This window comes from Peromyscus eremicus, chromosome 2, assembly GCF_949786415.1.
Source record: "Peromyscus eremicus chromosome 2, PerEre_H2_v1, whole genome shotgun sequence".
NCBI lineage: Eukaryota > Metazoa > Chordata > Mammalia > Rodentia > Cricetidae > Peromyscus > Peromyscus eremicus.
In genome coordinates, this window is record NC_081417.1 from 77,086,011 (window position 1) to 77,100,079 (window position 14,069).

Here is a 14,069-nt window from a genome sequence, read left to right on the forward strand (position 1 = left end):
ATATCAGATACACTCCATAGAAGCTTGTACCTGCACACACACACACACACACACACACACACACACACACACACACACACAATTAAAGCCAGGTGTGTGTAGCGTATGCCTGTATTACCAGCACTTGGGAGGTGGAGGCATGAGAATCATGAATTCAAACTCACTGTGAGCCGCTTCTGATCCCCACCCCTCCACCTCCCAAGTGTCAGTGTTACAGATGTGTGCCACAGCATCTGACTCTCTCTATGTTTTTTATGTACTTAATCCTTCTTTCAGAAAGCAATAAATATACGCACATGTGAAGATCAGAAGGTCCAGTGAGGGACAGAGAAAAGAGGGTCACTTGGGTCTCCATTCCAAAGAAAATTATTGTTACCAGGAATTGTGTATGCATGTACATGCCTGCGTATATGCATATATAAAAATAAAAATTTATACAGTAAGGCACTGGTGACTTGTAGCCATTGTAAATAGAGCATTTGCAGGGAGCAGAATAAAATCCTTCCACCAAAGTGATCAAGTTCCGCCAAGGGGTGTGTCTAAGATGAAGCTCATCTTTCTTCCAGGGACTCAACTTCTCTGTCGGTGAAAGTATTCCTAACCCATTTTAGAGGCCGCAGCCACTGGCTGTTGACTCTCTGTCTGTCTCTGTCTCTCCCTCCCTCCTTCCCTCTCCCTCTCTGTCTCTGTCTCTGTCACACACACATCCTGACAGCCTACACCAAATGATCTCACCTTTGCTCTCTGTTCATGCTGATACTGGAGAATCGGGGAGTGAATTTTGTGGGTTTACCTTGTTTCCCTTATTTTACAGGCCAGAAAACGTTGAATCCCAGAGAGGAGGGGCAACAACAATCCCTAGGGTTCCAGGGCAGCTTGTTGCTGGTCTTGCTCATGCTTTGAAGATGTTCCTCTTGCCTCTTGTGTGGTAGCGCACTTCCTGAGTCTCCCTCCCTCCCCACCTGTAGCCTGCAGAGGTGGTGCTCTGCCTGATGGTTGGGTTGTAGGCTCCAGCCAAAGCTCTGTTGCTGGCTAGCTGTTTGTCTCTGAGGACGTACACCAGAGTATGTGGTGGCCACCGTGAGCTGGGGGGTTCCTCTTTTCGAGGGATCTAATGAAAGGTGGGCTAGAAGGCGACTAAGGGAATAGAGCACCCACCTGGCACCCACTGTTCATGCAAATAGATGATTGCTGGGTCAACTGTCTTCAAACTTACCTGCCGGCTCGTTTGCACTTGGCTTCTCAACTGTAGTGGTTGACACTGGCTGTCACCTTGGTCTAAAGTCACCCTGGAGACAAACCTCTCAGGACATCTGTGAGGTGTGAAAACTTACCCTCAGTGTGGGTGGCACCCTCCCAAGGCTGGGGCCCTAGACTGGATGACAAGAAGAAAGCACACAACACCAGCCCTCTGCTTTCACTGTGGACACACTGTGGCCAGCTGCCTTCTATTCGTGCAACCCTGACTTTTCCGCTGTGAAGGGCCTGTACCCTACGACCGCGGGCAGAATAAACCCTCCCTTCCTTTAGCTTCTTTTCAAAGAAAGTCGCGAATACGCCAGTCAAACGGGATCAAGATTTAAAATGGCTTCCATTTTCCCAGTGGGAGGCTCTCCCAAGGTTGGGTTTTTAACGCTTAAAGTGGCAGTATACATTTTAAAAAATAAATTCAGAATATCCATCCCCAGCCTGTGCTGAGGCTGACCAGAGGACAAGCAGTTGTGAGTGGGTCCCTGCTGGACTTGCGAACATTTCTGTGTGGGGACTCGACCGTCATCCATGGGTCATCTCGGTTCATCCTTCTCAAACCCACACGTGGCTAGCCCTTTTCATTTCTTACCTCACCTCTGAGACTAAACCATTTCATAACAGCGACTTTTCAGCTGGGTTTTGTTTTGTTTTTCTAAGCTCTGCCCTCTTTTTGCGGCTGGGCAGTGTGTGTGCATTGTATGAATAACTGCACAGACTCGTGTGTGTGTGTGTGTGTGTGTGTGTGTGTGTGTGTGTGTGTGTGTGTAATATGAGTGCATGAGCATGTGTGTGTGTGTGTGTGTGTATTGCTTTGATGGAACTACACTGATGAGGTACCACCCTCAATAGCTAAGCAGCAAACATTTACACTTTCATAGTTGTAGAAGTCAGAAGTGCAGGCAGGGTGTGGGTGTCCTCCCAGTTGGCTCATTCTGAGGGTTCAGGGGAGTCTCTTTTTCAGGCCTATCCTCCTGGTTGATGAACGGTTATTTCTCTGTATCCTGCTCACGTCTCTGTGTCTGAATTTCCTCTGGTCTCCCTGGGTTGGGCCCCGCCCTTATGACCTCACTTGAACTGCGAGGCCTCCTACTGCCATTGTTACTAATACTATTGTTATTTGTAATGGCTCAAATCATAAGCCAGGCTTCTGGGTACTAGGGCTTTGGCACAGGCATGTGAATCTGTGGGAAGGAACTGAAGCCTGTGAGTGTGCACATTGGTATGCTCGTGAATGAACAAGTGTGCATTTAACGGGCTGTTGCATCTGATGGACTTCACGTAAGCATTCTTACTACTTGGAGAATTTTAAAGATAGGGCTGTTTTCTCTTGTATGCATAGAGAAGATTTACAATTGTTTTTCTCACAAATCTCCCACTGGTACAATAGGGTGGGAGTGATTATCTAGTGGGTGCCGGATGTCACCCTTGCCTCACAGTGCTGAGTCCTCCTCTGGTTCCTCAGTCTTTGTTTTCTTTTGGGGGTGTTGCTCTTGCCCAGGCTGCCCTAGGCTACTGGGTTCAAGGGATCTCCCTGCTTCAGCCTCCGGAGTATCTGGAACATGGTAACCAATACTGATCCCTCATGCCTAAGTAGACCAGTGGCGTTCCTCAGTGTGTGATTTTCCCACCTCATCTTACATAAGATTGCTAAGTGGTGTCTTGAAATGCCTTCAGCTACCTAGCAGAACATTCCGATTATTCCAAAGGGCCCAAGAGTTCCCCAAGAACTCTAGTGTCAGGCTTCAAGAAATTTCCCGGTATATTCAAATGTTAAGCACATTTAAAAAAAAATGTCATTTAGATGTTATAAATATTTGTAGGGAAGACTTTAACTTTCCTGTCAGAGGAAGCATCTACATACCAGCTCCATCCCTTCTGGCTGTTTCTTCCTTGACCTTTGTGCACAGGAGGGGCCCAAGAGGTCTGTGTTGCTGGCTGACTTGCGGGCCACAGGGAACCCTGCCTGCAGTCTGGGGCTGTTTACTCTATCATCAGAACAAATTGCTCTCAGACTGACCCCAGACCAGCTGGCCTCTCACAACCGTGAAGCCTTGATGTTCTTTTCCCGCCCAGTTTACTGTAAACCTGGCGTTTGTCTTTCTCATTAAAGAAAATGAGTTCATCACGGTGTTGAATTGACTTGGGATTCTGACTCACTTTCCAAGCAGCCAGAGGAGACTCAGCTAGGCCCTGAATTTTTCCAGGTCAATCTGCAGTTCCAGGGAAGGAGATGGGTAGGACCTGAAGGCAGGGTTTGGAGCCAGTGGGTCTCCTGGGACACTCTCCAGGATACTTACTAGAGCTGTGAAGTCTGATTCCGGCAGAACAAGCCAGGGAAGCAGCTGCCTTTGGCTCAGGCACCTCTACCCAAAGCAAATACTGCTGCTCTTTCCTTGGTCAGCTATGGGGTGGTTGTTAGGGCTCAAACTTGGGGACAGATGGCTCATGGAGGTGCCTATTAACATACCAAAGCTGATGCTGGCTCTCTGGTTCTTCCAGCATCCCTCAGACCCTAAGGGTTAGGTAGTCCTCCTGGTTGGCGTACCCCGCCCCCTACCCAGAACTCTTCAGCCCAGGGGCTGGGCAGCCCTTCCCCCAGCTCCTCTGGCCCCTATATAGCTCAGCTATTTTGGCTATGTCACTCTCTTGGCCTCCTACTCTCTTGGTCCCTGGCTCTTCTTCTGGTCTCCTAGCTTCTTGGCCTTCCTGCGCTCTGCTCCCCTTTTTCCCCTCTCTCATGGCCTGCTGGCTCAGTCTGCAGGCAAGGTCCAGTCTGGACTCTCCCAGAAGTATCTCTCTCCGCCTATATTCTCTCTTACATCTACAATAACATCCTCAGCCCTTAGCAACAGTCACGTCCGCCTCCTCTTTTTTTTTTTTTTTTCACTCAGTGATGAAGCCACTGCACCCAGCCTTCTATAGCTAACATACAGTCATTTAAAAGGCATTGTACTCATACCTCCTACTTGGGAGGCTGAGGAGAATCACGAGTTCAAGGTCTGCTTAGGATGCCAAGTGAGCTCAGAGTCAGCTGGGGTAATTCAGTGAGGCCCTGTCTGGAATTTACCAACAACAGGTACAACAGAACGGTTGAGGGTGTAACTCATTGGTAGACCACTTGCCAACTGTGCGCAAGGCCCTGGGTTGTATTCTTAGCACCCACAAGAGCAAATGACTTCCTAAGTAATTGAATAGATGCCATTAAATAACATAGAAAGTGCTTGTCAGATAATGTGGAAAGTAGGAGATTGACTATCACATTGTATGCTGGTTGTTTTTCCGTCAACTTGACACAAACCTAGAGGTATCTGGGAAGAGGGAATTTTAATTGAGAAAATGCCGTCACACTGGCCTGTCCGTGGAGCAAGTCAGTGGAGCGTTTTCTTGTTTAGTGATTGATGCGGGAGGGCCCAGCTCCCTGGAGGCAGCACCATCCCTGGGCAGACGGTCCTAGGGCATGTAAGAAGTCAGACTGAGCAAGCCACAGAGGGGAGGGCCAGTAAGCAGCGCCCTCCCTGTTAACACTAACGTTCCTGCCTGGGGTTCCTGCCCCGACTTTCTCAGTGGAGTATGACCTGAGAGTTTTAAGTTGTAATAAATTTTTTCCTCCCCAGGTTGTTTCTGGTCATGGTGTTTCATCACAGCAACAGAAACCCCAACCAAGACACATTCATTGCGTACACTGTCTGGTCTCAGTTATATTAAACACTCCCTTCTGGTACTCATTTTTCTTTGACTGTCGCTGTACAAGTGGTCCTGAAGAGTTTGTAGTGTTTGGCCTGGTGCGGTGGAGGCACAGACCTTTAACCCGAGCTTTGAGGGAGGAGAGGCAGGAAGAGCTGGAGGCCAGCTCTGTCTGCATAATGAGTTTCAGGCCAGCCAGGATTGCACCGTGAGACCCTGTAGAAAAGAATAAAAAAGGCTGTAGTTTCGTCCGGAATCCTTCAAATTTTTGCACTCCATAGCGCTGGCCTATCTCTGAGTTTCAAAGAAGCAGCAATAACAGATCCCATCAGCACCTCCAGGCTCTTGCTCTTCTCTGCGCAGCCTTGGAGTCCGACAGAGGCCACTAGCATTCATTGCCTCTGGAAGGAAAGCCGCTGCCCTCCCCGCCTGGGCCGACTAGGGAGGGGCCAGGCTTCTCTGAAGGGGACTAAAGTCCTTCTTGGTGTGAATGGCCTTTTAGGGAACAGAGGGAGGGCCCGCGGTGACATCACAGTCTCCAGTCCGGAGACTCCAAAGGAATTTGTCCCGGCTGAGCCAGTGTGAGCACTGGAATCCGTCTGGAGAAAGAGGCGGTTCTGACTGCGGGCTTGGAGGCGCGCGCCCCGGACTGCTTCTCTGGGCAGGGTAAGATACATCTGCTGACCGATCTCATGGTCCTTTGCTTTCTGATCTGGAAGGAGAAAGTTCTCTTGAGGCCAGAGTCTTCTCGGAGGAGGGAGTCAGGGTCTGGATTGTATTGCTGTGTGGTGGAGGCCTCGCCGGCAGCTGAGCTCTTACTGCGTCTCTTCTTCTTCCTGCGAATCTTGTCACACTCCTAGCCTTGGTGCTAAGAGGCAGACCAAAGCTGCATGTGTGACAGAAAATGCTTTAAAGACCCCGTGTGAGCGAGTCTATGAGAATGTGTGTGCTCTTCCTTTCCACAAGAGAAAGCTGCCTCCGCCTCGGGACCCCGTGATTCTGGTAACTAGTTCTCTAGTTGTCTTGTATCTGTTCGAGGAACCCAATGCTGAATTCTACAGCCGGCCTTCCATTTCCATGGTATGGGGTTAACCATATTCAAAGGGGGACTTGGGACTTTGTTCCTGGAGGTTCTATGACACTCCAGGATACCCTCCCCAGGCCCTGCTCCTTGCACAGACTCATCTCTGTGTGCACAGGCGGCTAGACTCCCCCACCCCAGCACAGTTTTCTTTTCTCTGGACTCGCCTCATCAGAGTGGGTTCTACTGGGTCCACTGTGGTACTCAGCTTTTCTTCCTGTCATCGACCAGTTGGCTAGGCAGGACCCAAGACTCAGAACTACCTAAAAGCAAGAGAGCGCTGGGTGGTGGCACATGCCTTTAGTCTCAGCACTTGGGAGTGGGGTGGTGGTGGTGGTGGGGGTGGATCTCTGTGAGTTCAAGGCCAGCTTGGTCTACAGAGTGAGGTCCAGGACAGCCAAAGCTACACAGAGAAGAAAGAAAAAGAAAAAAGAAAAAAAAAAAAAAGGCAAGAGACCTGTAGTTAAGTTAGAAAGAACTAAACTAGGTGAGTTTGTGCCTGCTGAATTTGTTACTTAAAAAGTTCAGGCTGCAAGAGCCAAGAGTTCCTTATGTAGCCTTGCTTTATTCCAGGGGTGAGGACTTCCTTCAAAGTAGCCCTAGTGAGAAGTCTTGAGAGAACCTTATCACTCTTATTCATGGGAACCTGGAGCTGGGAGCCAGTCTCAATGGTTCCTGTAAGGAGTCTCCAAGGAAGAGAAAGAAAGCACCCTTAGGGCCAGCAAGGTGGTGCATGCCTGTCATCCTAACTTTTGAAGCCTAGGCCAGAGGACAGAGAGCAGGTTTGAGGCGAGCCTGGGCTACAAAGTGAGACCCTGTCTCAAAGGAAGAGAAAAAGAAGTAACAGCTCTTTTAGTAGTGGCCTCAGCAAACGCAACAACTTCCTTCCTTTTGCGTCCCTGCCCACTCCTCAGCCCACCACACACGTCTCCAGTTTCTTTCACAGAAAGCCCAAGCTGTAAATGTGCTAATCAAACAGCATCTTAACATTCTCCAGATGTTAGATGTGCTGCAGTTTGACGAGTCTGGTTTTCCAGCCTGGCTGGAAGTGGGAGGGTCGTTATTAACAGGGCAAGCTGTGGTCCAGAAACTCCCTTACCATAATAGTTCTCCATGGGACCGTGAGCCAAGACACAGGTGACTTTGCTCCCTGTTCATGGTTTCTAGAAGTGTTCTTATCCACTTAGAGCTCCACCTGAGAACGACAGGGGAAAGGGATGCCTGGTGATTGCTGTTCCGACTAAGCCCAATGAAGCTCTCTTGGGGGGAAAGCGGCTGGGCCTATTTATTCAACGGGATTGGAACTTCTAGCCACCAAAGGGTTGGTGTTTCATTACAAGAACTGTGCATGCGCCCCCCCCTCCCCCCCCAGGTCACACTAAGCTGTGATGGTTTTCTGGCAAGATGTCTTAGGGAGGGAAAGACGCCCAGGCATTGTTAGTAATAGCCCCTTTCAGGGGTCATAGCAATGACCTGAGCTTTCCTGGTCTAAATTTAGCCTGCAGCTGCCTCAGGAAGGTTTGGGGTCTGCAGTCTGGCTGCCTGCCTTCCTTCAGCTGAGAGCTGGGGGAGCGGATCTCTGTCAGGAGTGGTTTGCCGTCTTGTTTCCCACAGTCAACACAAACCGGTAATTCCACGGGCCGGAAGCCATCTTGGCTGGGAGGTGGAAAAGGAAAGGGCTTTCCGGCGTGGAATGTGGCCCCTCTGCTGTGCTTCCCTGAAGTAGAATTAACAAAGGCTAGAATTCCTGTTCTGTTCCTTCCAGGGGGTGTGGACTGGCTGCTCAGTCCTAACCTGAGCTGTGTCCCACCATCTGCAGCACACAGGATCACAGGACCCGCTCAGGACCTTCCGTGGGCTCAGCTCTCTTTGTAAACTCTTGGCAGCCGGCATCATTTGCACCATGCAAGATGGTCCAAAGCTTCCCATGGTTGCTGAGGCTCTCAATACCATCACGTTGGGCCTCTTGTTCTTTTTATATGAATGGGGACTCCATCTTCCTGAGGCTACCGGATCCTTTCTTGGGAGTGGGCCATCCCTTCATAGCTCTGAGGACACTCCTTAGCCTCAAGCAAATATGTCACCATGAGGGAATCTCAGGCTGGGCCTCTAGAATGACAGCAGTCTTACCGGACAGTGCTTAACCTCTTCAGCCCATATCTCCTCCTTCAGACCCCATTGCTTTCTTCTGTATAGACACCCCTACTTGGAGCTCTGTCTGCTTCCTCCAGGGCTGATGACATTCAGCTGGGAAGGGGTCTTAGGCAGCAGCCAGGTTGTATCACCTCAAATTGGTACTTGTGAAGGAGACATCTGAGTTCAGAAAGTTAAGAGTCTGGAAATAGCCATCCTTGAGGCAGGCACGCGTGGCCCGAAGAGCCAGTCCTTTGCTATGTAGCAACTGTGCCCTGCTTACCAAACATGTGACTTATGCAAGCCAGGGAGGGTAAGAAGGGGGACAGAGATGTCCTTTGATTTCCCAGCTATGAGGAAGTTTTATTCTATAACCATGCCTCTGTTCCTAGGCCAGCAATGAGTGCATATTTTTGATGGAACTTAAAAATAACTGGATTAAAGGATCAGGTCACCTATTACCTGGAGAAAAGCATTTCTAATTTAACTATAGTGGCTGCAGCAGGAAGTAATCTGGGTTATTCAGAACTGAGAAACCTGGCCATGCAGCAGGCACCTGGTATTGGAGCAATTTGGGTCACACTGCATTTAGGCTAGGAGCCTGGGAGGTGGTGGTGGGCCAGACGCCATCAAGAGGAGACATACCCCGTGGTTAGTGAGGAAATGGAGTCACTGTGAACAGAGCAGACATCTGAAGTGTTGGAACTTAAACAACTACTCCTTAAAAAAAATAAGATGACTTATTCTTTTCATCTTATGTATATGTAAGTTATCATGCGTGTAGTAGCCCTTGAGGCCAGAAGAGGGCGTTGGATCCCCTGGAACTAGAGTTTCAGATAGTTGTGAGCCACCATTGGGAGCTGGAAACCCAACTAGGTCCTCTGCAAGAGCAACAGATGTTCTTAACTGCTAAGCCGTTTCTCCAGCCCCTTTTTTAATATTTATAGTTTAATCATGTGTATGTGGGGAAGGGTATGTGCATGTGAGTGCAGATGCCATAGGAGTCCAGAAGGTGGCGTTGGTTTCTTTGGAGCTGGAGTTATAGGTTGTTCTGAGCCTCTGGGTATAGATGCAGTGAAAGAGCAGTATATACTCTTAGGAACGAGCCATCTTTCCAACACCTCCTGCTCCTTTGGAGAGGTTTGCCTTGGCTCATGCTTTGACATGAGGGCAGGATGGATTTGTGGTTTACAACATCTGGAGTCTGAGGCTGCCCAATCACTTCTGGGCATATTAAGCAGAGTAAAGTGCTGGAGGGATGGCACAACAGTTAAGGGCACTTGTTGCTCTTGCAGAGGACCAGGGTTTGGTTCCCAGCACCTATATGGTAGCTAACAACCGTCCCTGACTCCGGGTCTCAGGGATCCAAGGCTCTTTTCTGAACTTTTCAGGAACTTCATGTACACAGTGCACATATATACTGAAGGCAAAGACTCATACACATAAAATAAATAAATCTTTCTCCTCCGAGAGAGAGAGAGAGAGAGAGAGAGAGAGAGAGAGAGAGAGAGAGAGAGAGAGAGAGAGAGAGATGTGGATGCTTACCTGGCTTTTTGTCTTTTTAACGTAAGCACCAACTTTTCTTTTCCTTGTAGTAAAGTGCATCTTTCTGGTGTGTGGCCTGCTGAGGAAAGGTGCTTCCTCCTAGTTCTTCCTGAGAATGGTGTGCTCAGCAGCAGGTCCAGGTAGAAAGAGCATGCTGCTGTCCATTGCCTGGCTGGGCTGGGGTCAGCCACCAGTGTTGTGTTTTCTGTGCAAACCGGATGGGCTTCTAGGTTCTCATGTGTGCCATTGACTGTGGTATGGGTAGGAGTCGTGGTCATCTCACCCTGAGAAGTTGTCAGCAGAAGCAAAGCTGGCCCAAAGGGCCAGCGCCTCGACTGCCCTGTTACATCTCCATCTGGAGCCCTTCCCCTGCCTCCCCCCAATAGAACTCCAGGAGAAAAGCAGAAGTTACATCTCCAGGGAGTCTGCCTTCATCTGGATAAAGAAAGAAGTAGTTACTTTTTTTAAAAAATTATTTAACTTCATTTTACATGCATTGGTGTGAAGGTGTCAGATCCCCTGGAAACTGGAGTTACGGACAGTTGTGAGCTGCCATGTGGGTGCTGGGAATTGAACCTGGGTCCTCTGGGAGAGCAGCCAGTGCTCTTAACCTCTGAGCCATCTCTGTAGCCCCGAAGGGGTGACTTTTAAGCCCGAAGTCTGAGTTTAATTTTACCCAAGGAGATTCAAGGTAGCAAGGATGGAAGACAAAAGCAAATAGACACTCTTTCACCCCGACCATCCTTCATGCCCTTTCCCATGTCCTTCTGGAAGCCTTCTGTCATATTGGAAGAAAACCTTTTGACACATTGGGATAAAATTAAGAAGAGCTGTGACATTTACTGGCCAGATGTGATCTTAGGGAAATGTCTTCTCTATTTCTCTAAACCACTTAATTCCAAAGTCATAAAATAGTGAAACCTCTTTTCCAACTTAAGACAGAGAGGCCTGGTCTTCTGTGTATCACCTGAGAACACATATGGGTGTATACTGTGGCTTGCTAAGACCTAAGACTGATGTTAATTATATGGCACTCAGTGTGCCCACAGGACAGGCTTACTGTGCGACCTCACTCGTGGCAACATTTCCATGGCTACTTAAACACTGAGGGTAGACAGGTTCCATTTCATACAAGTGATCCCTGTACTGGTGTTTTCTACATACCTGGGAGGGATCCAACCCAGGGCTTTCCCTGTACCACATTCTGTCACTGAGCTACACCCCCAGCGCATCCAGTGCATCCTCAGGATTTGATTCTGCTTTAAAAAAAATATAATAATTGTGTTAGTCTCTCTCACTGTGTATCTCTGGCTGTCCTAGAACTCGAAATGTAGACTGCCTCTGCCTCCCAATTGCTGGGTATTAATTTTGTTTTTAATTGATTATGTAAGTATGTTTGTGTGTGGATATGTGCAAGGGAGTGTAGGTGCCCACAGAGGCCAGAAGAGGGTATCAGGTCCCCTGGAGCTAGAGCATTGTGAATGTCTCACCTGCTTGCTGGGAACTGAACTAGGTTCCTCTGCAAGAACAGTAACTTCCCCTAACTGCTGAGCCATCTCTCCAGCTCCCAAGATTTGACTGTTAAGGACATTTCATGAAAATTTTCTGCTGGCTTTAGCAACAAGTAACATTTCCCAAATGTGTTTAGCTTTGAAGTAAAATAAACATTGGAGGGTCCGATGTGGGGAGGGCTTGGGAGAATAGAAGTACTTTGGGTCTGACATTCTGGATTGATTCCTTTAATTTCTTCATGTTATCACTTTTTGTTCTGAAAATCATAATCCAATGCAATTCTCTTCTCAAGAAAGTCAGTCTCCTCCGAGAAAGAAGTTAATATTGGTCATTTGCACTTCGATGTAAAATTGCTTAAAAGTAAACATTTTTTAACATTTACATTAACAATTTTACCATTTTCATAATGCAGTTTAGATACCTTTTTTATAAGTTTAATTTTCAAAATATTCGAGAGCTTACCAAGGAGTTGCATCTGCAGGAGAGCTCAAAATTGGCTGGTATAAAATGCCTGACAGAATCCTTATTGGAAGACCCAAGACTGACTCCAGGGCCTAAATCTTGGAGTTGTAAATTCTGTTAAACTGATTTGCCTGACTGTTGAATTTTTTTTTCTTTTTTGATAAACAATGGCAGCTTTAGATGCAAAGGGATTACTTGGCTATATTAAAAGCAGGTTTGGAGCCAAATTCTAGCACTCACACTGACATTTATTAAGCAAACAATATAAAAATAGCTATAAAATCCTGATCTGGGACTCTCACAGAAGCCTCCGCTTTCTAAGGCCCCAGAAGCTCACACTCCAGTTCTCTTAAGGGGGATGTCGTAGTTTTCCACGGGATGGATCTTGTTACCACGCTAAACACCCCATGTCCTCTGAAGCCAAGGTTGGAAACCAGACTTTTAGTTCTCAGACCTCAAAAAGCAGCAACCCTGAGGCTCTGCAAGCCAGGACCAACCTGGGGCTCACATTCTTCATGCAAGGTCAGGGGAGTCTCCAGTCCACAGACAGTGGCTTCATCCCCAGATGAATTAGAATTCATTATGCTAATAGACAAGCCACTGATTTCTCTAATGTTAACCCATTTCTCATTTTAATTATGCCAACTAGCAAATCCTCTGGAGTCTGCAGGGTTAAAGGAAGCCGGAAGTGCTGGAGGAAGCCACCTTTGTAGTGTGGGATTCCTGAATGATCCAGGAGACCACTCCTTAAGTTTCTATCCTCAGCTAGGATGGCTGTCTGCCCCTGGAATGCAATTTAAATGCATTTCAGAAGCACACAGCTGCATTATATTATATTGCCTTTGCCCAAGAATTCCAGAGTAAATTGCAGACATCCTCACCAGCTGCTGGCTAGTCTGGGAAGCCAGTTGGAGGGCAGGTATTATGTACCATGGTATTAAGACTCTACCTGGAGGGTTGTCTGGGGCAGGCAAAAGATCACCCACAAGCCCTTAGCACCTTACTTTTTCTTTGACCTCAGAAAACCCCACTTGGTGGTTTTTCATGTCTCTTTCTTACGTTAGAGGAGATCACCTCTGAAAGGATTTTCTAGTCAATGTCAGGGTTGCGCGTTTTATCTGAAACGGGGCCTGGAGAAAATTCTGGTTCTTCCCTTATCTTCAAAGGGAGCAGTAAGCGTTGGCTGGTTGAAACAAGACATCATTAGTGATGTCAAGCCGGGACTGCTGCCGTCCGGATTCCCGATTCCGTCCCGGAATCCGGTTCCCCTTCACCTGGTGAGGTTGTTGGTGGCTTTGATTGTATCAGGCCTGGGGCATTTGTTCCTTTGTCACAGTTGTTGCCTAACTTCTGGAGCTAGGTGTGAATAGTTAATGCTGCCATGCCTCTCTGAGCTCTTCTCAGATCACCTGGGAAGCAGCTGTTCCCTGAAGGGGAGAGAATGAAGCATCAATCAGGAAAGAAAAAGATTGGACTGTCTGTAACTCACAGGAAGGGAAACTCTTTCCTGTTTATGCCTTCTAGTGTGAAGCTTTAAAAAAAAAAGTATTGGAGAGCAATCTCTTCAAGGTATACCATGGGCCCAGACTTAGATTAATTGTTGTTTTTCTAGGCAGGATCTCTCTGTGTAGCCCTGGCTGTCCTGGAACTCCCTATGTAGATAAGGTCAGCCTCATGCTCACAGAGATCCACCTGCCTCTGCTTCCTGGGTGCTGGGATTAAAGGCATGCATCACCACACCTGGCCTCCAATTTTTGATTTTTAGTCAGTTTTTTAAAGTTGTGTTTTATCACTTTGGAAGGTGGGGGTGCACATAGGTGCCATCTGCCATCATTTGTGTTGTGTGGAGATGAGAGAACAGTTTGCCAGAGTTGGCATTCTCCTTCCACCAAGCAGGTCCCAGGGATTGAACTCAAGTTATCAGGCTTGGTGACTGGTATTTTTATCTTGCCTGCCCATTCTACCATTATTTTTAAGTAACTTTTGTTGTTTTGAGGTGAGGTCTTGCTCTGTAACACAGACTGTCCTTAAACTCTTGGCGGTCTTCCTGCCTCAGTCTCTCGAGTTCTGGGATTATCGGGGTGAGCCACCGTGCCCGGTTATCATTTGGGTATATTCTTGTGTGTGCATGGGTGAGAATGCTTGTGAAGGAGGCCTGAGGTCAAATTCCTGTGTCCTTTGAGTTTTGAGTTGCTCACTGGGATTTAGGGTTCTCAAATTAGGCCAGGCTGGCTGGCTAGCAAGCCCAGGAACCCTGTCTTTGCATCCCCAGCACAGGGATTACAAGCATGTGCTACCACAGCCGACTTGTTCACACAGGTTCTGGGACTCAAACTCAGGTCCTCATGCAAGCTCCATACTGACTGAGCCATTTCAAACCCATTTTTTTTTTAAATCTCAG

At 47.9% G+C, this 14,069-nt stretch overlaps 1 protein-coding gene across 7 annotated transcripts in view; it reads left to right on the forward strand.

The window, feature by feature from the left end:
- The window catches only part of Palm2akap2 (PALM2 and AKAP2 fusion), a 339,394-nt gene that overhangs the window by 289,871 nt on the left and 35,454 nt on the right, over positions 1–14,069 (forward strand). The window contains exon 1 of one of the 7 annotated variants that reach the window (XM_059254394.1): positions 5,497–5,601. The exons of the other annotated variants lie outside the window; for them this stretch is intronic. The gene's annotated coding sequence lies outside the window, so the exon portion shown is untranslated. Of the gene's footprint in view, positions 1–5,496; positions 5,602–14,069 lie in introns of those variants that run through there. 7 annotated transcript variants of the gene reach the window in all.